Here is a 22,395-nt window from a genome sequence, read left to right as displayed (position 1 = left end):
CAAAATCCACAATCTTAATAACTGAATCTTCAGAAGAATCCTTGAACAAGAGATTCCGTGAAAAGATGTTTAGACACTAAAAATAATGTAAAAATGCCTATAAACAACTGTCCCTGCATTAAAAACCTTTCATCATAAAATTACACACAAGATACTCAACCAGTGCATGAATGTTCAAGTGGTACCATTTGCTCCCTTCTGCACAGCTTGCAGCAACACTTCTGGCGCTGCATAGTGAACAGTGAAGCACGGTGTCTTCGTGCTGCCATCCTTTTCCTTGTCAGGCATCAAATGTGCAAACCCAAAATCCACAATCTTAATAACTGAATCTTCAGAAGAATCCTTGAACAAGAGATTCCGTGAAAAGATGTTTAGATTAGAATGGCCTCGGAGAAGGATAATATCTGAATGGAATAAATTCATACTTTTTATTATAAAGGCCATACAAATGATGGAGATCAATAATATTCCATGCAATAAATTCTTTAAAATAAGCAGATGGAAAATCAATGCAAAAAAACTTCCTTTTTTTACCTTTCCTTTCTTTTCTTTTCTGTCTATCCTCAACACCAACCCTTTTCACCCCTGTCTGGCTTTAGGTCTCCGTGAACACTGATGCTTTTCCTGTGCACGTAGTGAACTGCTGACACCAGGTTCCTCACGACGACCGAAGCCCGAGGCGAGCCTCTGTGAACCTCTCGTGTTTCCTGATCCTCTGAGGCAGCCAGCTCTCCACCTCCAAGGAGCTGCATCACAATGTAGGTGTGTGCCTGTGAAACCAACATGAATTAGATACAGGCATACAATGATTAAATGCAAGGAAAAGAAAATAATATGATCTTAAACTAATTGTTACTTAAACTGTTACTGATAAATCCTGTTGTTTTATATTGTAATTCTACACAGTAAAAATATAGATTTGAAAATATACTTTGTAAAACTCAGTAACTTCCACTACAGCCCATTAAACTAGAACCATGAAAACATCCTTGAAAACCCCAGTAACTTGCACTACAGCCTGTTAGACTAGAACCATGAAAACACCCTTGAAAATCCTAGTAACTTCCACTACACCCTGTTAAACAAAAACCATGAAAACACCCTTGAAAACCCCAGTAACTTCCACTACACCCTGTTAAACAAGAACCATGAAAAACACCCTTGAAAACCTCAGTAACTTCCACTACACCCTGTTAAACTCGAACCATGAAAACACCCTTGAAAACACACACACAGGCAACCCTTTCCCGGCCACACACACACACAAACCCTCTCCAACACACACACACACACACACACACACACACACACACACACACACAAACCCCAGAACACACCATACCTAATTGGCAGTTGCTTTTTCAGTTCCAGTCTTAACACTTCGCATAAACCCTCTCTGTGTAACTGCCATGACCAGGCCCAGGAAGGAAAACTTGCGGTCCTGCGCCAACGAGTCGTAACTATGCTTGTGGTGGGTCGCGAAGATCAGCGTTAACTCCAGGCTGGAATACAGGAACAGGTAGAGGAAGTAAACTCGGCTAAATTGTATTAATTTCATGCGTTCTACAGAGAGAGAGAAAGACAGATGTTTATGAATGAAGGGAGAGGAGGAGGAGGAGGAACGGGAGGTAGTGTGTGTGTGTGTGTGTGTGTGTGTGTGTATGAATGAAGGGAGAGGAGGAGGAGGAGGAACAGGAGGTGGTAATAATAATAATAATAATAATAATAATAAACGGTTTATTATTTAGGCAGTTGACAAACTGAAAATGTACATAGGGGATGGGGAAAAACTTAACATTAATCCTAAAGGTAAGTCTAATCTAGGAGGGAAATAATATTGATTGATGGCTCGCACCATGGTGGGAATCGCACTGAGTCTGTACCGGTCCGTGCGCGGCGCCTTCAGGGGCGTTATTCTGTTGTGGTGTCTGGTGGCACGGACCGGGCGAGGCGCATCGGGCGGCAGCATGTTTCTGAGACGCGGATGATGCAGTAGTCCCCTTCCAAACTTCTCCAGAGCCTCTCGGTGCCTGGTGGATATTCTGGACAGACTCAGGGTGTGTGTGTGTGTGTGTGTGTGTGTGTGTGTGTGTGTGTGTGTGTGTGTGTGTGTGTGTGTGTGTGTGTGTGTGTGTGTTTGTGTTTCAGGAGTAAACATAAGGGAATATTTGCTAGTACACACACACACACACACACACACACACACAATACTACAAACACGAACAAACACACAATACTGAACATACAAACACACACACACACACCTTCTCTGCCCAGGCCCTTGACACAGCTGACGGAGAACAGAGCCCTAGGATTGATCACCTCCCAAGCCTCGGTCAAACTGGCACCGATGTCCCTCCTCCTTCTGCCCTGCAGTGGAAGAACAAGACACAAATCTGACTCACACACGACGAGACAACAGCGAACGTAAACAAACAGTGTTGCCAACTCAGGGAAAGGGAGTTTTACTGTACAAGGGATAAAATACAAGTGAATCACCATGGAAACACCCTTTGAAAACCCACAGTAACTTCCACTACAGCCTTGATAACACTACTTACCCTAGATCACCCCCAAACACCCCTATATAACCCTGAAACACCACCAAGACACCATTAAACACCCCAAAACAAACTATTTACCTCAAAACACTTGCAAAACACTCCCAAAACAAAATTAAACACCCCAAAACACACTATTTACCTCAAAACACTTGCAAAACACTCTCAAAACACCATTAAACACCCCAAAACACACTATTTACCTCAAAAACTTGCAAAACACTCCAAAAACACCATTAAACATCCAAAAACAGACAATTTACCTCAAAACACTTGAAAAAAACACCCCCAAAACACCTCCAAAACCCCAATAATACCCAAAAAAAGACAATTTACCTCAAAACACTTGAAAAAACACCTCCAAAACCCCAATAATACCCAAAAAAGACAATTTACCTCAAAACACTTGCAAAATCACCCCCAAAACATCTCCAAAACCCAAAAAATACCCAAAAAAGACAATTTACCTCAAAACACATGCAAAAACACCCCCAAAACACCTCCAAAACCCCAATAATACCCAAAAAACAGACAAAAACAGACAAATATACCCAAAAACAGACAATTTACCTCAAAACACTTGAAAAAACACCCCAAAACACCTCCAAAACACCCCAAAATATCTCAAAACATTCCTAAACACACAAACAGGAGTGTAATGAATTAATAAGTGAAAGAAAGCAAGAGAATGTAAACAAACAGATGATAATGAAAAGAAAAGTGATTTAAATGAGATTGTTAAGATGTTTTGATGGTTTATGGTAAGGAAAATGAGAGAAAGGGTTTGTAATGAATAGAAAGGGTTTGTAATGATGACAGAAAGGAAGGAATAAGAGGAAAAAGTAAAGAAATGAGGAAAGGAAAGAGAAAATGATGCTTTACTCACAATGCACCTCTCTTTAACAACATTCAGAGACACAAGGAAATACAAACAAATTACAAAATAAGCAAAGAAAGAAAAAATGAAAGGAAAAAAAAAATAAGCAAAAATTATACAAAAACAAAAAAAATATACATAATAAAAAAAATAAATGAGACACACACACACACACACACACACACACACACACACACACACACACACACACACACACACACACACACACACAAACACACACACACACACACACCTCAGGCAGCGATTCCTGGAAGAAGACAGCAAAGAATATTATGTTAGCCACAGTGAGAGTGCGTGCGTAGACAGCCGAGGCCGCGAATAAGTCACACAGGAGAGCTGAGAGGAATACAAGCCGCTGGTGTTGTGCTTGGAGTAACAGTCGAGGAGAGCAGAAGACACGGGCAGCACCACCTTCAAGCCTAGCAGGTCCAGGATCAGACTGCCGAATAACACCTTGCTTGTCCGTGCGTTCCTCTGTGGGTGTTAGGTTAGGTTAGGTTACGTTAGGTTAAGTGAGGTTAGGTTATGTTAGGTTAAGTGAGGTTAGGTTAAGTGAGGTTAGGTTAGGTTAAGTTACGTTAGGTTAGGTTAAGTGAGGTTAAGTGAGGTTACGTTAAGTTAAGTTAGGTTAGGTTAGGTTAAAATAGGTTAGGTTAAAAGAGGTTAGGTTAAGTTAGGTTAGGTTAGGTTAAGTTAAGTTAGGTTAAGTTATGTTAGGTTAAAAGAGGTTAGGCTAAGTTATGTTACGTTAAGTTAGCTTATGTTAGGTTAGGTTAGGTTAAGTGAGGTCTTTTTTATCTTTTATTTTTTCTCAGTATTTTTTTCTTATTGTACTTAGTTCCCTTTGACCAGTGTCCCTCCTATATATACAAAAAATAAAACAAAATAAATAAATAAATAAATAAAGTAAAACAAGAACATTTTTACGACTTTAAATCATTTTCCCGACACACTTGTGCATGGAGGCAGTGTTGCACGAGTGTTGAGTGACAAATATTGCATCTCAGCTTAGCAACACACACCAACACACACCAACACAACACCCTGCTCACCTTCTCCTTGATGTCCGCAGCCTGTACTGCCCCTCTGTCCCTGCCGTCCACCTCACCACCACTGCCGCCGCCACCGCCATCGCTGCCGCCAACTTGCTTGCCGGATCAGAGGGTTGCCGTTGCTCTGAAAGTTACATTAGGTTTGGTTAAGTGGGGCCGTGGGAAGAGGATGTAGGTTAGGTTAGGTTTGGTTAGGCTAGGTTATGTTAGGTTTGGATAGGTTTCTTTAGGTTAGGTTAGGTTAGGTTAGGTTAGGTTAGGTAAGGCTTGGCTAGGTTAGGCTTGCTTAGGTAAGGTTTGGCTAGGTTAGGTTAGGTTAGGTTAGGTTAGGTTAGGTAAGGCTTGGCTAGGTTAGGCTTGCTTAGGTAAGGTTTGGCTAGGTTAGGTTAGGTTAGGTAAGGCTTGGCTAGGTTAGGCTTGCTTAGGTAAGGTTTGGCTAGGTTAGAATTGCTTAGGTTAGGTTAGGTAAAGTTTGGTTAGGCCAGCTTGGGATTAAGACACGAGATAGCCAGTCTTTGGGAGGAGGAAGCACCAGACACAAGTTAGGGTAGGCTTCTTTGGGTTAGGCTTGGTTTGATTAGGGTCAGCTGAGGAGTGTGAAGCTCCACCACGTTAGGTTAAATTTGAGGTAATATTTTAGTCATTTTCTCTCTCACCACCAAAATTTTCCCACTGTGTAAACTTTGTTAATATTTTTTATCTGAAGGCTACAAAACACATCACTCGCTTTCCATCCCAGACCCCTAAACACCACCCCTTTCTTCCTTCCTTAGCATCAGCCAGCCAGCCTCTTTGGACTTAAATGAAGGAAACTTTTAAACACGTAGATATAATATAACATTTTCTTCTTCACACACACACACACACACACACACACACACACTGCTTCCGTGACGTGGGAGAGTGAGGAAGAGCGAGAAAGAGTTTTATCACCAGCTAGAAGGAAATTACCGCTTTGTTTACATCTGACAAGAGAAAACGCGGCTGTCACTTCTGTCAACGGGTAACTAATACAAAGCTGAGAGAGAGAGAGAGAGAGAGAGAGAGAGAGAGAGAGAGAGAGAGAGAGAGAGAGAGAGAGAGAGAGAGAGAGAGAGAGAGAGAGAGAGAGAGATTGTCATATAACCATTTTATACTCAAGATAATAAAAGACAGCAAGCGTTTAATTATTAATTTTCCAACTTTCTTCGCTTGCCTAAACTTTCTTCCACACTGCTGGTGGTGATGGTGGTGGTGGTGGTGGTCTTCCTGCTTCCCTATTTCGTCCCTCTACATTTGTATCTTAAAAGAAAAAAAGATCGTATTACTGAATCAACACCAATGAACACTTAACCTTACCTAACCTAAAGTGTACCTCTGTTTTTACCCTCTACCCATCACTACAACCTCCAGTACCTTCCCCTGCTAGGACTCCAACACCACAACACCTCGTACAGACCCAGACATCCCACACACGTGCATCTAGAAGCTTCATACATCACAACACACGCTATAACACCCCTGACACGCTTCTACTATCACAGTCCCCCCTTAAACACTCCAGAACCTTTTATTTTACCTCCAGCACACCACTTCTACCCTCAAAGACCCAGTACTTATCTGCAACATGCCTATAACATAGCCAAAACACCTCAAAAGCAACTCCAACCACACTAAAACACCTTAAAACACCTTAAACACTCTTAAACGCACAAAAAACACCCTAAACACATCGAAAGTGCACCAAAATATCCCCAAACACACTTAAAATACTCCAAAACTCACCCAAATGGACTTAAAACGCATCCAAAACACACCGTACCTACCCAAAAAACACTCAAACTCATCCACAACATCCCAAAACACACTTAAAACATCGCAAAACACTGAAAACGGCCCAAAACACACTTAAAACACCCCAAAACACCCAGACTGACATAAAATACCCACAAACGCACCCAAAATTCCCCGGTATCCACACAAAACACACCTAAACTCGTCCATAACATCCTAAAATACACTTGAAACATCACAAAACATTGAAAACAGTCCAAAACACACTTAAAGCACTCCTAAACAAGCCTAAGACACCCCAAAACACACCAGGAACGCTAAATATTGACTCAAACATCACCAAATCCCTAAAACACACACTTCAACACCCTTTCAACACCTCCAGACACACTGCAACACTCCCTAAACACCTCCAGACACACTCCAACACCTCTTAAACACACCAAATACACTGGAAGCACTGTCAGGGAAGACAAATACTACCAAGACAGACAGGGCAGCAGGGAAAATTAAGCTAAATATTGTTTTCTTAGCATTTTTCTGTTTTACCACCTCCTCTATTCCTTCTCCCTTCATCTTCCTCCTCTATTTCTCTTATTTTCTTACTCATTCTAGTCTTATCTACACGTCTGAGTCTAGAAAGACATGGAAACACCAGGAAAACACTGCAAAATACGATAAATATTACCGAGGAGACAGCGGAGCCGATCAAGGTCCCTGGTCCATGATGGCGGCCGTGACGTCACGGCAATTTTACGTACCGTAACGGATTTCATTTCGAAATTGACCCCTCGAAAAAATGGAGCTAGGCTGGAATGCCTTATATATTCTGACTTGATAAATACTTAAACAAATATCCACAATATTAAAACAGCTCTAGCCTGAGTAGTATTTAAAAAATATCCAAATTAAATATGGAAAAAGTGTTGAAATATTCGGCACAATTTAAATCATTGAAAAGTCCACAACATTTGAATTTTTAGGAACGTAAAAAATTTTAAAAAATCTGAACTATCATCTTACACCATCAAAAGTGACCTGGAACAAGAAGTAAACAAATAAAACCGAAATTGTGTAAAAACCAAGTGTTGAACCTAAATACGATTAAAAACCACTGAAAAGTCCACCTATTTTGACTCAACAACAAGATAAAACACTTTAAAACATACAAACAATTTTTTCAAGCAATGAAAAGTTAGTTACAAGCTCAAATAGAGAGACAATAACACAAAAAGTGTTGTAATAACAACTTTTAACAGGACCATAAAACATTTTTAAAGTCCACTTATTTCTCTCAACAGGAACCAAAAAACATTTTAAAAATCATAAGCAATTTTTAGAAATACAAAAGACGTAGTTAGAACGTGAAATAAAAAATCAAGTTTGTCAAAATACTGCTAAAAAAACACCCCGCATTTTCGGCAAGCAACACAAAATTGAACACAACTCAACACAAGCCACGAAAATACTTCTAAAGCAAATAATTATTTTTATAAACCATAAAAAACATGCTATACCAGCAGAATAAAGAAGTTAAGAAAAAAATAAAAAAATATTGGAACCCACAGGTTGAAGCAGGTTGGCAGAGGTAGCCAGGCATCATGGCGGCCCTTGTCAGTGGAGAGAACGGCCGCTATTTTGCCTGTTATTCTTCCATCGTAACTAAATGAGGCAATGGCAGATATATCTAGCTAGCGGATATGAAAGCCTAGTTATGTGGCTCCACTTAGTGACGTGTTAGGCTTACAATAAGTGAGAAATGAAGCAGATATTGGCGGACAAATGGGGAAGGCTGCCTCCACCTCGGCTGATAACATTAGTTAAGTGTATTTTTTTGACGTCTTTATAATTCCTGTCATGGTTAATTAGTAAGAGTTTTGTGGTGGAGGCTTGGAGCGCTTGTGGCACCGTGGAATGCTGAGTCACATCAATATATTCTTAACGAGGTGCAAAAACATGAAATACGAGGCTTAACAATAAATAAACAGTAAGATTAACCACTGACCTGACAGCCCTGTGTTGTTGTGGGTGACACGTACCGCCTATTACATCAGACTGTGCAAATTACCTGGCTGGACAAGTGGTGGGCGAGTTTCTTACCAATATTAGCCTTGGTGGCCCTGTAGGCACCTCCCGGCAGGCACCAAGCTTGAACCAGCACATCCAGGAAGCCACGCCCCTGTCACTGTCTTGTTCTGCGAAAATACATTAAATAACGCAGCAGTTTATGGCACCCTTGGAACAGAGTGCCTTGCTGTTGACGTCCGGTGCTGTGTCGTCCCACATTAAATAAAGCAGCAGTTTATGGCACCCTTTGAACACAATGCCTTTCCGTCTGGCGTGTCTGGCGTCTGGTACTGTGTCATCCCTCCCAGCCTGCTCCGCACAGTACGCACCCAAACACTTTTAGCTTTCAATAACAAGCACCAACTTCTTTTATATTGTACTAAACTAATAGAAAATTAAATATAAAGAATTATAAGCGTGTAAAAATAAATCTCAGGCCATTATAACTGTAATTGTCAAAGTATCTAGACGTTACTGATTGAAGCGCTAAATTCAAACTGGTCCTGGCGGGGCTTACGCTGCAATGTCTCGTCCCTTGTGTGGCGTAATGTGAAATCATTGAAAAACTTGTGTGAATTGAAGGCTTGGCTTAATACTGTGTTATATCTCAGCTTATCATTATTAAGTATTTACCATTTGACGTTAAAAAACAACAATACTTCACAGAGATATCCAAGTATAACAGAGGCTTCCATACTGTAGCTAATGATCAACAGAGAATTACCAGCCTTTCTCTGTGTGTCAAGGAGAGCCCTTAGGGAAACGTTCGTGTGCGTGTGTGTGTGTGTGTGTGTGTGGTATGGAAAGATATAATTGCTTAAGTACAGCCTCTCTCTCTCTCTCTCTCTCTCTCTACGTATTTTGCCTGTCTGCCCTCGTGTGTGTGTGTGTGTGTGTGTGTGTGTGTGTGTGTGTGTATCTCATTTATTTATTTAAGTTATTTTTCTTCTTCACGCAGATAGTAATTGACGAACACAACACACCACGTGGAGAGAAGCAAGGTGTGGAGTACCCAAGCCTCTCACAGTCCATGCTAGTAGACTCACCCTGCATGTGGAGATCTCCCAAAATGCACGGAGGTTATTCCAGAGCTGCAGGACAGAGTACTTGAGGCCATTGGTGAACAGAAAGCTGAGGTTGAACAAAGGTAGAGTAAAGATTACACTGACATTTGGGACATTGACATTGTTTGTTACCAGTATTATATTGATTCCTTTTATTTCAGCCAAGAATTGATAGCTGCCCAAGGTGTAAGCAAGATTCACAATGATGAGGTCATTGTGACGTGTGCAATGTGTCCACTGGTCTTGGCCTTCCTGACCAAGGCAGCCACACAAAGGAAATTCCACGTTATTGTTGCCGAACGTGCCCCTAAATATGATGCAAGGTGTTTTATGCGTCTCTTTCACGTCATCGTGTCTGATGTGCACAATACATAACACAGGGACTGCCACATGTAGGGGTGATGGCTTCTTGCAGCTTCCTTTATTTTATTATGTTCTTATGTTCTCAATACATCTTTTACTTGTGCAGGGTCACCCAGTGGCAAAAGCTTTATGTACTGCTGGAATTGAGACAACATTAATTCAAGACTCTGCAGTGTTCCCCATCATGTCACGTGTCAACAAGGTCATCAAAGGTCATCGTTGGCACCGAGACGGTGGTGACCAACGGAGGCATTGAGACCTTTGTTGGTGCAGCCTCTCTTGCCTCACCACCAAAGTTTTATTCTGTTTCAGTAAGTTTTATTTGTTAGTCATTATCCTGATACCTCTTTCAGTGGGGCAGTATTTGAAACATATTTACTGTTGCAAATTGAACAGGGAAGGTATCACAAAAGTACATACCATTTTATTCTCACAGAAATTCTTGATTCCAGTTTTTGATACATTCCTTTTCCACATGTTTATTTCGTGTAGGTGGATATACATTCCTCGTGTTGAGTGTTGGATGGTCCTTTCTCAAACCTCAACCTGTTGTTGTCTCATGTGGAGCTAGATACTATCAGATCAGTACCATCAGATCAGTCGGCGGTCCCGTTGATGCCGGATAAGAGGGATTTTACTGTACCCTGTTTATCTTGCACTTAGCTTTAAATAATGGCTGCTGACCATTTAAATCTCTTTTATTTCAGTCGAGGTACTGCACCATCCTACGTGTACCGGCAGCTTAGCAAACTGTACCGTCCCACTTCTTGTGATCTCTAAGGTAACAGCTTTAATCCTTGCAAATAAGGAATAAGAGAAAAGAGACACACCTGCCATTTGTACTGTTATGCTGTAGTGTTCTGTCATTTTTTTCCTCTTTTATCCTAGAACCATTTTTGGTCATTCATGTTTCTAAAAATTATTATACAAAAATGTTGAGCTTAATATGTTTGGTGTAGTTTTTTGTAACATGTGTTATTATTGTTAATGTGTGTGGTTCCCCTCAGGAAGAATGTTGCAGTATTAGCAGTAATGTTACAGCCAATGGAAGTGTCTGTATTGTGCTTTGGTGGGAGGTTAATTTGATGTATTTTTAGAGTTGTGCAGGATATTATAGCAAGCCCTCAAAATAAAGAAAATAACTATAGAAAACACTCCTTGTATTGAAAACACCACTGCAGAGAAATCTCTAATGAAACAGGAAACCCTACATTCAGTACTGTGTGGTTGTTGCAGTAACACTGAGCTAAATGCCTTTTGGATGGTTGTACACTAAAAATAATGTAAAAATGCCTATAAACAACTGTCCCTGCATTAAAAACCTTTCATCATAAAATTACACACAAGATACTCAACCAGTGCATGAATGTTCAAGCGGTACCATTTGCTCCCTTCTGCACAGCTTGCAGCAACACTTCTGGCGCTGCATAGTGAACAGTGAAGCACGGTGTCTTCGTGCTGCCATCCTTTTCCTTGTCAGGCATCAAATGTGCAAACCCAAAATCCACAATCTTAATAACTGAATCTTCAGAAGAATCCTTGAACAAGAGATTCCGTGAAAAGATGTTTAGACACTAAAAATAATGTAAAAATGCCTATAAACAACTGTCCCTGCATTAAAAACCTTTCATCATAAAATTACACACAAGATACTCAACCAGTGCATGAATGTTCAAGTGGTACCATTTGCTCCCTTCTGCACAGCTTGCAGCAACACTTCTGGCGCTGCATAGTGAACAGTGAAGCACGGTGTCTTCGTGCTGCCATCCTTTTCCTTGTCAGGCATCAAATGTGCAAACCCAAAATCCACAATCTTAATAACTGAATCTTCAGAAGAATCCTTGAACAAGAGATTCCGTGAAAAGATGTTTAGATTAGAATGGCCTCGGAGAAGGATAATATCTGAATGGAATAAATTCATACTTTTTATTATAAAGGCCATACAAATGATGGAGATCAATAATATTCCATGCAATAAATTCTTTAAAATAAGCAGATGGAAAATCAATGCAAAAAAACTTCCTTTTTTTACCTTTCCTTTCTTTTCTTTTCTGTCTATCCTCAACACCAACCCTTTTCACCCCTGTCTGGCTTTAGGTCTCCGTGAACACTGATGCTTTTCCTGTGCACGTAGTGAACTGCTGACACCAGGTTCCTCACGACGACCGAAGCCCGAGGCGAGCCTCTGTGAACCTCTCGTGTTTCCTGATCCTCTGAGGCAGCCAGCTCTCCACCTCCAAGGAGCTGCATCACAATGTAGGTGTGTGCCTGTGAAACCAACATGAATTAGATACAGGCATACAATGATTAAATGCAAGGAAAAGAAAATAATATGATCTTAAACTAATTGTTACTTAAACTGTTACTGATAAATCCTGTTGTTTTATATTGTAATTCTACACAGTAAAAATATAGATTTGAAAATATACTTTGTAAAACTCAGTAACTTCCACTACAGCCCATTAAACTAGAACCATGAAAACATCCTTGAAAACCCCAGTAACTTGCACTACAGCCTGTTAGACTAGAACCATGAAAACACCCTTGAAAATCCTAGTAACTTCCACTACACCCTGTTAAACAAAAACCATGAAAACACCCTTGAAAACCCCAGTAACTTCCACTACACCCTGTTAAACAAGAACCATGAAAAACACCCTTGAAAACCTCAGTAACTTCCACTACACCCTGTTAAACTCGAACCATGAAAACACCCTTGAAAACACACACACAGGCAACCCTTTCCCGGCCACACACACACACAAACCCTCTCCAACACACACACACACACACACACACACACACACACACACACACACAAACCCCAGAACACACCATACCTAATTGGCAGTTGCTTTTTCAGTTCCAGTCTTAACACTTCGCATAAACCCTCTCTGTGTAACTGCCATGACCAGGCCCAGGAAGGAAAACTTGCGGTCCTGCGCCAACGAGTCGTAACTATGCTTGTGGTGGGTCGCGAAGATCAGCGTTAACTCCAGGCTGGAATACAGGAACAGGTAGAGGAAGTAAACTCGGCTAAATTGTATTAATTTCATGCGTTCTACAGAGAGAGAGAAAGACAGATGTTTATGAATGAAGGGAGAGGAGGAGGAGGAGGAACGGGAGGTAGTGTGTGTGTGTGTGTGTGTATGAATGAAGGGAGAGGAGGAGGAGGAGGAACAGGAGGTGGTAATAATAATAATAATAATAATAATAATAAACGGTTTATTATTTAGGCAGTTGACAAACTGAAAATGTACATAGGGGATGGGGAAAAACTTAACATTAATCCTAAAGGTAAGTCTAATCTAGGAGGGAAATAATATTGATTGATGGCTCGCACCATGGTGGGAATCGCACTGAGTCTGTACCGGTCCGTGCGCGGCGCCTTCAGGGGCGTTATTCTGTTGTGGTGTCTGGTGGCACGGACCGGGCGAGGCGCATCGGGCGGCAGCATGTTTCTGAGACGCGGATGATGCAGTAGTCCCCTTCCAAACTTCTCCAGAGCCTCTCGGTGCCTGGTGGATATTCTGGACAGACTCAGGGTGTGTGTGTGTGTGTGTGTGTGTGTGTGTGTGTGTGTGTGTGTGTGTGTGTGTGTGTGTGTGTGTGTGTGTGTGTGTTTGTGTTTCAGGAGTAAACATAAGGGAATATTTGCTAGTACACACACACACACACACACACACACACACACACACACACACACACACACAATACTACAAACACGAACAAACACACAATACTGAACATACAAACACACACACACACACCTTCTCTGCCCAGGCCCTTGACACAGCTGACGGAGAACAGAGCCCTAGGATTGATCACCTCCCAAGCCTCGGTCAAACTGGCACCGATGTCCCTCCTCCTTCTGCCCTGCAGTGGAAGAACAAGACACAAATCTGACTCACACACGACGAGACAACAGCGAACGTAAACAAACAGTGTTGCCAACTCAGGGAAAGGGAGTTTTACTGTACAAGGGATAAAATACAAGTGAATCACCATGGAAACACCCTTTGAAAACCCACAGTAACTTCCACTACAGCCTTGATAACACTACTTACCCTAGATCACCCCCAAACACCCCTATATAACCCTGAAACACCACCAAGACACCATTAAACACCCCAAAACAAACTATTTACCTCAAAACACTTGCAAAACACTCCCAAAACAAAATTAAACACCCCAAAACACACTATTTACCTCAAAACACTTGCAAAACACTCTCAAAACACCATTAAACACCCCAAAACACACTATTTACCTCAAAAACTTGCAAAACACTCCAAAAACACCATTAAACATCCAAAAACAGACAATTTACCTCAAAACACTTGAAAAAAACACCCCCAAAACACCTCCAAAACCCCAATAATACCCAAAAAAAGACAATTTACCTCAAAACACTTGAAAAAACACCTCCAAAACCCCAATAATACCCAAAAAAGACAATTTACCTCAAAACACTTGCAAAATCACCCCCAAAACATCTCCAAAACCCAAAAAATACCCAAAAAAGACAATTTACCTCAAAACACATGCAAAAACACCCCCAAAACACCTCCAAAACCCCAATAATACCCAAAAAACAGACAAAAACAGACAAATATACCCAAAAACAGACAATTTACCTCAAAACACTTGAAAAAACACCCCAAAACACCTCCAAAACACCCCAAAATATCTCAAAACATTCCTAAACACACAAACAGGAGTGTAATGAATTAATAAGTGAAAGAAAGCAAGAGAATGTAAACAAACAGATGATAATGAAAAGAAAAGTGATTTAAATGAGATTGTTAAGATGTTTTGATGGTTTATGGTAAGGAAAATGAGAGAAAGGGTTTGTAATGATGACAGAAAGGAAGGAATAAGAGGAAAAAGTAAAGAAATGAGGAAAGGAAAGAGAAAATGATGCTTTACTCACAATGCACCTCTCTTTAACAACATTCAGAGACACAAGGAAATACAAACAAATTACAAAATAAGCAAAGAAAGAAAAAATGAAAGGAAAAAAAAAATAAGCAAAAATTATACAAAAACAAAAAAAATATACATAATAAAAAAAATAAATGAGACACACACACACACACACACACACACACACACACACACACACACACACACACACACAAACACACACACACACACACACCTCAGGCAGCGATTCCTGGAAGAAGACAGCAAAGAATATTATGTTAGCCACAGTGAGAGTGCGTGCGTAGACAGCCGAGGCCGCGAATAAGTCACACAGGAGAGCTGAGAGGAATACAAGCCGCTGGTGTTGTGCTTGGAGTAACAGTCGAGGAGAGCAGAAGACACGGGCAGCACCACCTTCAAGCCTAGCAGGTCCAGGATCAGACTGCCGAATAACACCTTGCTTGTCCGTGCGTTCCTCTGTGGGTGTTAGGTTAGGTTAGGTTACGTTAGGTTAAGTGAGGTTAGGTTATGTTAGGTTAAGTGAGGTTAGGTTAAGTGAGGTTAGGTTAGGTTAAGTTACGTTAGGTTAGGTTAAGTGAGGTTAAGTGAGGTTACGTTAAGTTAAGTTAGGTTAGGTTAGGTTAAAATAGGTTAGGTTAAAAGAGGTTAGGTTAAGTTAGGTTAGGTTAGGTTAAGTTAAGTTAGGTTAAGTTATGTTAGGTTAAAAGAGGTTAGGCTAAGTTATGTTACGTTAAGTTAGCTTATGTTAGGTTAGGTTAGGTTAAGTGAGGTCTTTTTTATCTTTTATTTTTTCTCAGTATTTTTTTCTTATTGTACTTAGTTCCCTTTGACCAGTGTCCCTCCTATATATACAAAAAATAAAACAAAATAAATAAATAAATAAATAAAGTAAAACAAGAACATTTTTACGACTTTAAATCATTTTCCCGACACACTTGTGCATGGAGGCAGTGTTGCACGAGTGTTGAGTGACAAATATTGCATCTCAGCTTAGCAACACACACCAACACACACCAACACAACACCCTGCTCACCTTCTCCTTGATGTCCGCAGCCTGTACTGCCCCTCTGTCCCTGCCGTCCACCTCACCACCACTGCCGCCGCCACCGCCATCGCTGCCGCCAACTTGCTTGCCGGATCAGAGGGTTGCCGTTGCTCTGAAAGTTACATTAGGTTTGGTTAAGTGGGGCCGTGGGAAGAGGATGTAGGTTAGGTTAGGTTTGGTTAGGCTAGGTTATGTTAGGTTTGGATAGGTTTCTTTAGGTTAGGTTAGGTTAGGTTAGGTTAGGTTAGGTAAGGCTTGGCTAGGTTAGGCTTGCTTAGGTAAGGTTTGGCTAGGTTAGGTTAGGTTAGGTTAGGTTAGGTTAGGTAAGGCTTGGCTAGGTTAGGCTTGCTTAGGTAAGGTTTGGCTAGGTTAGGTTAGGTTAGGTAAGGCTTGGCTAGGTTAGGCTTGCTTAGGTAAGGTTTGGCTAGGTTAGAATTGCTTAGGTTAGGTTAGGTAAAGTTTGGTTAGGCCAGCTTGGGATTAAGACACGAGATAGCCAGTCTTTGGGAGGAGGAAGCACCAGACACAAGTTAGGGTAGGCTTCTTTGGGTTAGGCTTGGTTTGATTAGGGTCAGCTGAGGAGTGTGAAGCTCCACCACGTTAGGTTAAATTTGAGGTAATATTTTAGTCATTTTCTCTCTCACCACCAAAATTTTCCCACTGTGTAAACTTTGTTAATATTTTTTATCTGAAGGCTACAAAACACATCACTCGCTTTCCATCCCAGACCCCTAAACACCACCCCTTTCTTCCTTCCTTAGCATCAGCCAGCCAGCCTCTTTGGACTTAAATGAAGGAAACTTTTAAACACGTAGATATAATATAACATTTTCTTCTTCACACACACACACACACACACACACACACACACACACACACACACTGCTTCCGTGACGTGGGAGAGTGAGGAAGAGCGAGAAAGAGTTTTATCACCAGCTAGAAGGAAATTACCGCTTTGTTTACATCTGACAAGAGAAAACGCGGCTGTCACTTCTGTCAACGGGTAACTAATACAAAGCTGAGAGAGAGAGAGAGAGAGAGAGAGAGAGAGAGAGAGAGAGAGAGAGAGAGAGAGAGAGAGAGAGAGAGAGAGAGAGAGAGAGAGAGAGATTGTCATATAACCATTTTATACTCAAGATAATAAAAGACAGCAAGCGTTTAATTATTAATTTTCCAACTTTCTTCGCTTGCCTAAACTTTCTTCCACACTGCTGGTGGTGATGGTGGTGGTGGTCTTCCTGCTTCCCTATTTCGTCCCTCTACATTTGTATCTTAAAAGAAAAAAAGATCGTATTACTGAATCAACACCAATGAACACTTAACCTTACCTAACCTAAAGTGTACCTCTGTTTTTACCCTCTACCCATCACTACAACCTCCAGTACCTTCCCCTGCTAGGACTCCAACACCACAACACCTCGTACAGACCCAGACATCCCACACACGTGCATCTAGAAGCTTCATACATCACAACACACGCTATAACACCCCTGACACGCTTCTACTATCACAGTCCCCCCTTAAACACTCCAGAACCTTTTATTTTACCTCCAGCACACCACTTCTACCCTCAAAGACCCAGTACTTATCTGCAACATGCCTATAACATAGCCAAAACACCTCAAAAGCAACTCCAACCACACTAAAACACCTTAAAACACCTTAAACACTCTTAAACGCACAAAAAACACCCTAAACACATCGAAAGTGCACCAAAATATCCCCAAACACACTTAAAATACTCCAAAACTCACCCAAATGGACTTAAAACGCATCCAACACACACCGTACCTACCCAAAAAACACTCAAACTCATCCACAACATCCCAAAACACACTTAAAACATCGCAAAACACTGAAAACGGCCCAAAACACACTTAAAACACCCCAAAACACCCAGACTGACATAAAATACCCACAAACGCACCCAAAATTCCCCGGTATCCACACAAAACACACCTAAACTCGTCCATAACATCCTAAAATACACTTGAAACATCACAAAACATTGAAAACAGTCCAAAACACACTTAAAGCACTCCTAAACAAGCCTAAGACACCCCAAAACACACCAGGAACGCTAAATATTGACTCAAACATCACCAAATCCCTAAAACACACACTTCAACACCCTTTCAACACCTCCAGACACACTGCAACACTCCCTAAACACCTCCAGACACACTCCAACACCTCTTAAACACACCAAATACACTGGAAGCACTGTCAGGGAAGACAAATACTACCAAGACAGACAGGGCAGCAGGGAAAATTAAGCTAAATATTGTTTTCTTAGCATTTTTCTGTTTTACCACCTCCTCTATTCCTTCTCCCTTCATCTTCCTCCTCTATTTCTCTTATTTTCTTACTCATTCTAGTCTTATCTACACGTCTGAGTCTAGAAAGACATGGAAACACCAGGAAAACACTGCAAAATACGATAAATATTACCGAGGAGACAGCGGAGCCGATCAAGGTCCCTGGTCCATGATGGCGGCCGTGACGTCACGGCAATTTTACGTACCGTAACGGATTTCATTTCGAAATTGACCCCTCGAAAAAATGGAGCTAGGCTGGAATGCCTTATATATTCTGACTTGATAAATACTTAAACAAATATCCACAATATTAAAACAGCTCTAGCCTGAGTAGTATTTAAAAAATATCCAAATTAAATATGGAAAAAGTGTTGAAATATTCGGCACAATTTAAATCATTGAAAAGTCCACAACATTTGAATTTTTAGGAACGTAAAAAATTTTAAAAAATCTGAACTATCATCTTACACCATCAAAAGTGACCTGGAACAAGAAGTAAACAAATAAAACCGAAATTGTGTAAAAACCAAGTGTTGAACCTAAATACGATTAAAAACCACTGAAAAGTCCACCTATTTTGACTCAACAACAAGATAAAACACTTTAAAACATACAAACAATTTTTTCAAGCAATGAAAAGTTAGTTACAAGCTCAAATAGAGAGACAATAACACAAAAAGTGTTGTAATAACAACTTTTAACAGGACCATAAAACATTTTTAAAGTCCACTTATTTCTCTCAACAGGAACCAAAAAACATTTTAAAAATCATAAGCAATTTTTAGAAATACAAAAGACGTAGTTAGAACGTGAAATAAAAAATCAAGTTTGTCAAAATACTGCTAAAAAAACACCCCGCATTTTCGGCAAGCAACACAAAATTGAACACAACTCAACACAAGCCACGAAAATACTTCTAAAGCAAATAATTATTTTTATAAACCATAAAAAACATGCTATACCAGCAGAATAAAGAAGTTAAGAAAAAAATAAAAAAATATTGGAACCCACAGGTTGAAGCAGGTTGGCAGAGGTAGCCAGGCATCATGGCGGCCCTTGTCAGTGGAGAGAACGGCCGCTATTTTGCCTGTTATTCTTCCATCGTAACTAAATGAGGCAATGGCAGATATATCTAGCTAGCGGATATGAAAGCCTAGTTATGTGGCTCCACTTAGTGACGTGTTAGGCTTACAATAAGTGAGAAATGAAGCAGATATTGGCGGACAAATGGGGAAGGCTGCCTCCACCTCGGCTGATAACATTAGTTAAGTGTATTTTTTTGACGTCTTTATAATTCCTGTCATGGTTAATTAGTAAGAGTTTTGTGGTGGAGGCTTGGAGCGCTTGTGGCACCGTGGAATGCTGAGTCACATCAATATATTCTTAACGAGGTGCAAAAACATGAAATACGAGGCTTAACAATAAATAAACAGTAAGATTAACCACTGACCTGACAGCCCTGTGTTGTTGTGGGTGACACGTACCGCCTATTACATCAGACTGTGCAAATTACCTGGCTGGACAAGTGGTGGGCGAGTTTCTTACCAATATTAGCCTTGGTGGCCCTGTAGGCACCTCCCGGCAGGCACCAAGCTTGAACCAGCACATCCAGGAAGCCACGCCCCTGTCACTGTCTTGTTCTGCGAAAATACATTAAATAACGCAGCAGTTTATGGCACCCTTGGAACAGAGTGCCTTGCTGTTGACGTCCGGTGCTGTGTCGTCCCACATTAAATAAAGCAGCAGTTTATGGCACCCTTTGAACACAATGCCTTTCCGTCTGGCGTGTCTGGCGTCTGGTACTGTGTCATCCCTCCCAGCCTGCTCCGCACAGTACGCACCCAAACACTTTTAGCTTTCAATAACAAGCACCAACTTCTTTTATATTGTACTAAACTAATAGAAAATTAAATATAAAGAATTATAAGCGTGTAAAAATAAATCTCAGGCCATTATAACTGTAATTGTCAAAGTATCTAGACGTTACTGATTGAAGCGCTAAATTCAAACTGGTCCTGGCGGGGCTTACGCTGCAATGTCTCGTCCCTTGTGTGGCGTAATGTGAAATCATTGAAAAACTTGTGTGAATTGAAGGCTTGGCTTAATACTGTGTTATATCTCAGCTTATCATTATTAAGTATTTACCATTTGACGTTAAAAAACAACAATACTTCACAGAGATATCCAAGTATAACAGAGGCTTCCATACTGTAGCTAATGATCAACAGAGAATTACCAGCCTTTCTCTGTGTGTCAAGGAGAGCCCTTAGGGAAACGTTCGTGTGCGTGTGTGTGTGTGTGTGTGTGTGGTATGGAAAGATATAATTGCTTAAGTACAGCCTCTCTCTCTCTCTCTCTCTCTCTCTCTCTACGTATTTTGCCTGTCTGCCCTCGTGTGTGTGTGTGTGTGTGTGTGTGTGTGTGTGTGTGTGTATCTCATTTATTTATTTAAGTTATTTTTCTTCTTCACGCAGATAGTAATTGACGAACACAACACACCACGTGGAGAGAAGCAAGGTGTGGAGTACCCAAGCCTCTCACAGTCCATGCTAGTAGACTCACCCTGCATGTGGAGATCTCCCAAAATGCACGGAGGTTATTCCAGAGCTGCAGGACAGAGTACTTGAGGCCATTGGTGAACAGAAAGCTGAGGTTGAACAAAGGTAGAGTAAAGATTACACTGACATTTGGGACATTGACATTGTTTGTTACCAGTATTATATTGATTCCTTTTATTTCAGCCAAGAATTGATAGCTGCCCAAGGTGTAAGCAAGATTCACAATGATGAGGTCATTGTGACGTGTGCAATGTGTCCACTGGTCTTGGCCTTCCTGACCAAGGCAGCCACACAAAGGAAATTCCACGTTATTGTTGCCGAACGTGCCCCTAAATATGATGCAAGGTGTTTTATGCGTCTCTTTCACGTCATCGTGTCTGATGTGCACAATACATAACACAGGGACTGCCACATGTAGGGGTGATGGCTTCTTGCAGCTTCCTTTATTTTATTATGTTCTTATGTTCTCAATACATCTTTTACTTGTGCAGGGTCACCCAGTGGCAAAAGCTTTATGTACTGCTGGAATTGAGACAACATTAATTCAAGACTCTGCAGTGTTCCCCATCATGTCACGTGTCAACAAGGTCATCAAAGGTCATCGTTGGCACCGAGACGGTGGTGACCAACGGAGGCATTGAGACCTTTGTTGGTGCAGCCTCTCTTGCCTCACCACCAAAGTTTTATTCTGTTTCAGTAAGTTTTATTTGTTAGTCATTATCCTGATACCTCTTTCAGTGGGGCAGTATTTGAAACATATTTACTGTTGCAAATTGAACAGGGAAGGTATCACAAAAGTACATACCATTTTATTCTCACAGAAATTCTTGATTCCAGTTTTTGATACATTCCTTTTCCACATGTTTATTTCGTGTAGGTGGATATACATTCCTCGTGTTGAGTGTTGGATGGTCCTTTCTCAAACCTCAACCTGTTGTTGTCTCATGTGGAGCTAGATACTATCAGATCAGTACCATCAGATCAGTCGGCGGTCCCGTTGATGCCGGATAAGAGGGATTTTACTGTACCCTGTTTATCTTGCACTTAGCTTTAAATAATGGCTGCTGACCATTTAAATCTCTTTTATTTCAGTCGAGGTACTGCACCATCCTACGTGTACCGGCAGCTTAGCAAACTGTACCGTCCCACTTCTTGTGATCTCTAAGGTAACAGCTTTAATCCTTGCAAATAAGGAATAAGAGAAAAGAGACACACCTGCCATTTGTACTGTTATGCTGTAGTGTTCTGTCATTTTTTTCCTCTTTTATCCTAGAACCATTTTTGGTCATTCATGTTTCTAAAAATTATTATACAAAAATGTTGAGCTTAATATGTTTGGTGTAGTTTTTTGTAACATGTGTTATTATTGTTAATGTGTGTGGTTCCCCTCAGGAAGAATGTTGCAGTATTAGCAGTAATGTTACAGCCAATGGAAGTGTCTGTATTGTGCTTTGGTGGGAGGTTAATTTGATGTATTTTTAGAGTTGTGCAGGATATTATAGCAAGCCCTCAAAATAAAGAAAATAACTATAGAAAACACTCCTTGTATTGAAAACACCACTGCAGAGAAATCTCTAATGAAACAGGAAACCCTACATTCAGTACTGTGTGGTTGTTGCAGTAACACTGAGCTAAATGCCTTTTGGATGGTTGTACACTAAAAATAATGTAAAAATGCCTATAAACAACTGTCCCTGCATTAAAAACCTTTCATCATAAAATTACACACAAGATACTCAACCAGTGCA

General features: G+C 40.8%; 4 long non-coding RNA genes across 21 annotated transcripts; 2 read left to right on the top strand and 2 right to left on the bottom strand.

The window, feature by feature from the left end:
* Positions 1–414: 414 nt before the first annotated feature.
* LOC135114162 (uncharacterized) lies at positions 415–8,678 on the bottom strand. Of its 8 annotated transcripts, none has more exons than XR_010275309.1 (8): positions 8,290–8,659; positions 5,707–5,792; positions 4,512–4,635; positions 3,692–3,933; positions 2,265–2,370; positions 1,856–2,030; positions 1,343–1,502; positions 415–770 (listed from the first exon to the last, which is right to left on the bottom strand). It is a non-coding gene; the product is annotated as an uncharacterized LOC135114162 (long non-coding RNA). The 8 variants fall into 8 exon arrangements; XR_010275307.1 differs by having other exon boundaries at positions 8,385–8,659; XR_010275310.1 differs by lacking the exon at positions 5,707–5,792 and having other exon boundaries at positions 8,385–8,678.
* On the top strand, positions 8,535–10,930 carry LOC135114182 (uncharacterized). 2 transcript variants are annotated; one of them, XR_010275415.1, is made up of 5 exons: positions 8,535–8,672; positions 9,310–9,498; positions 9,577–9,738; positions 9,885–10,089; positions 10,486–10,930. It is a non-coding gene; the product is annotated as an uncharacterized LOC135114182 (long non-coding RNA). The 2 variants fall into 2 exon arrangements; XR_010275414.1 differs by having other exon boundaries at positions 9,885–10,930.
* Positions 10,931–11,690: 760 nt separating this feature from the next.
* Positions 11,691–19,928, bottom strand: LOC135114172 (uncharacterized). 9 transcript variants are annotated; one of them, XR_010275369.1, is made up of 8 exons: positions 19,540–19,908; positions 16,963–17,042; positions 15,760–15,883; positions 14,940–15,181; positions 13,549–13,654; positions 13,122–13,296; positions 12,619–12,778; positions 11,691–12,046 (listed from the first exon to the last, which is right to left on the bottom strand). It is a non-coding gene; the product is annotated as an uncharacterized LOC135114172 (long non-coding RNA). The 9 variants fall into 9 exon arrangements; XR_010275368.1 differs by having other exon boundaries at positions 19,635–19,908; XR_010275367.1 differs by lacking the exon at positions 16,963–17,042 and having other exon boundaries at positions 19,635–19,928.
* On the top strand, positions 19,785–22,184 carry LOC135114183 (uncharacterized). 2 transcript variants are annotated; one of them, XR_010275417.1, is made up of 5 exons: positions 19,785–19,922; positions 20,564–20,752; positions 20,831–20,992; positions 21,139–21,343; positions 21,740–22,184. It is a non-coding gene; the product is annotated as an uncharacterized LOC135114183 (long non-coding RNA). The 2 variants fall into 2 exon arrangements; XR_010275416.1 differs by having other exon boundaries at positions 21,139–22,184.
* Positions 22,185–22,395: the final 211 nt, after the last annotated feature.

The sequence above is a fragment of the Scylla paramamosain genome, chromosome 27 (genome assembly GCF_035594125.1).
Source record: "Scylla paramamosain isolate STU-SP2022 chromosome 27, ASM3559412v1, whole genome shotgun sequence".
Lineage (NCBI taxonomy): Eukaryota > Metazoa > Arthropoda > Malacostraca > Decapoda > Portunidae > Scylla > Scylla paramamosain.
This window is presented reverse-complemented; position numbering and strand designations above follow the sequence as displayed.